Raw genomic sequence first — 2,522 nt, 5'->3', positions numbered from 1 at the left:
TTTCTCCCGAAAATAGTCTAAATAAAGACTGACACAATGAAAGTTAAGTTGGCAAAAGTCCCTGAGAGTTGGCACAGTCAGACAAGTCTGCTCAGAATCCCAGTCTATTTGATTGGCTACCAACTGTACACCATATGTGTACCTTCCAGATGGCAGCGACCAAGCTCTCAAAACACATACACATACATACACATACCAGAACTGCCTAAGAAGATCAGGTAGACTATTTACACCTCAAAGACACAGGGAGAGAAATGTAAATTCCCCCCAGAAGGACTTCTGTTTCTTTAAGGTCAGAATTCTAAAGTGATGTTTAATCAAGCCTACTTTCTCTAACTTAACTGCATACACAATAAATAAGCCCCATTTTGGCCATTTTCAAGGGAAGATTTCCTTTAATTCCCAATTAAGTACTTATATGTTTTTTAAGTACATAAACCTGGCTGGGGTGTAAGTATAAGATTTGGTAAGTACATAAGCCAAGCTGACCTTCTGGTGTGCCTTGTTTAGGAAAGGTGTTAGACCAGCCTCTTACCTACCTAATCAGCTAGTCCAGACAGTGGGGTGTTTCTCAATTGGGCAACTCCCCATGTCTTTCAACTGGGCTCTTGCAGTATTTTTTCAACTGGGGGTGTTGTGGCGGGGTGCGCACCTATTAGACATCACCAAATACAACTCAGGATTGTCAACCAATCAATAGTCAGAAGGTTCAAAAACCAGGAAAGGCTCACCCAAATTCACCAGAACTTTCTGAGGAGGTGGACAGGCACAAGAGCCTCTGCTGGAACAAGGCTCAGGTTCTCATAGCGTTCAAGGAAAGGTGAGAAATCTGCTCTGGCTCCATTTGTTGTCCGTAAAAACTGCTGACCACTGGGGGGGAGCAGAACACAACCTAAAAGTTATGGATTGTATTTTATTTGGAGCATTCTTGTTGCAGTGAAAGGAAAAAAAAAAGGAATGAGTTTTTCCTCTTTCCCTTTCCTGAGAACAAAGAAAATAAAGAGAACAGTAAGCAGGCCTGAACATTCCTAGTTTTTTTTTTAGTTTAACTGCTCCCGACTCTGCATGTCTGTGACTAAGTTTGTTTTTCTGCCCCCTAACTCTGCAGGAGCTAAAATTCACATTCTTCCCTTTGACTCTATGCTTAAGTACATCCCGTATCTCATGTTTACCCTTACAACACTCTTCCCCTTGTAGTTACTTATCAGAAAGAAGGCCGAAGAGTCACTGAACTGCCAGACTCAATTACTGGGTTACTGACACCAGTCTATGACTGTCTTTGAAACAATGCAAGAGGAAGACATCAAGATACTATCATCTTTGTTCCTCATCACTGACTCCTGACTGCAAGCCCTCATCTTATATAAGTCCCTAGACTCCTCATGGGGGCTTGGTACAGTTCTTGAGACAGGAGCCTACTGTGTTTCCCTCTCTGCCGCTGAGAATTAAAGCCACCTCTATTTCCTCCAAACTCTGTCTCCGTATTTTTTTTTTTTTTTCAGCTTCAGTGGGTAGAGAAGGACAAGATTTTGGCCAGCAGCATGTGGAGGACGGAAGCCTGGGATACAATCTCTCAGATAACTGAGGGACTATTCCAAAGAGATAAGAGAGACTCCAGGATATACAGGAGTTTTTGGAAAACAAAACCAAACCAGGTATTTGAACATCAAAAGATTACTGCTAATTAAAGAAAAATCGTATGTCTCAAGTTAATGAATTTACTGCTTTTCGATGTGTGGGGAGATACAAGAGTCTGCGTCTTAATGAAATTACACCTTTGCTATGTACCTTAACTCTCCAGGGCCAATATCCTCTTTTTCTCTATTCTAAAACCCCTCGGGGTGCACAGTCGGGTGTGGCTGCAGTGACTGAGGGACTGGTGGCCACGACATCCTTTGTTTACTTATATGGCAGGCAACCTTCTTTGTCCATACTGTCTGTGTCCTGTTCCCAAGGCCACAGGTGAGAGACTTTGCACCAAGGCCACAGAAGAGGAGCCCAGAACCAAGAACACCTCCAAAGCTGACTGAATCCCTTGGTAACCTGGCCAAAAGCCCCTTGATCATCACTAACAAGCTTCCTGACTCCCAGTTAAGCAAAGATGCCCACTCCTATAGCGCCCAAACAATCAACTAAGGCAAACTATGCAGCAGGAATTTTGTCTTGAGGCTATAAAAATCGGCTATTATCCTACAGAAACTGTCCACTCTCCCTGGCCTGTCAGGAGTTGTTGGCCTGCTGCTCCCCAGGTGCTCACTTTATCTCTGCTCTTTGTTCTTAATAAACTCACTCCCTTCTGAAATACTCTGTCTGGAAATTCTTTTCCAACCCGCGCTCGGACTGCCTCAATGCATACGCTCATAGGGTTTACACTTACATGAAAGATGCGTGCAGTTTTGCAGTTACAATAAACCCTAAATGGAGGGGGATTAAAAACAAAGGGGGAATTAAAAACAGTGTCTTCTCATAGTCTATGAGTGAGAAAGAAAGTGAAAGTCGCTCAGTGTCAGACGCTTTGAGAC

General features: G+C 43.2%; 1 long non-coding RNA gene across 2 annotated transcripts; it reads left to right on the top strand.

Annotated features, from left to right (window-relative positions):
• Positions 1–470: 470 nt before the first annotated feature.
• Positions 471–2,302, top strand: LOC147340146 (uncharacterized). Of its 2 annotated transcripts, none has more exons than XR_015158966.1 (3): positions 471–820; positions 1,503–1,655; positions 1,915–2,302. It is a non-coding gene; the product is annotated as an uncharacterized LOC147340146 (long non-coding RNA). The 2 variants fall into 2 exon arrangements; XR_015158965.1 differs by having other exon boundaries at positions 476–820; positions 1,956–2,302.
• The last annotated feature ends 220 nt before the right edge of the window (positions 2,303–2,522 follow it).

Source organism: Bos grunniens, chromosome X (assembly GCF_055505025.1).
Source record: "Bos grunniens cultivar Pamir isolate PY7600 chromosome X, Bosgru_T2T1.0, whole genome shotgun sequence".
Taxonomy (NCBI): Eukaryota; Metazoa; Chordata; class Mammalia; order Artiodactyla; family Bovidae; genus Bos; species Bos grunniens.
This window is presented reverse-complemented; position numbering and strand designations above follow the sequence as displayed.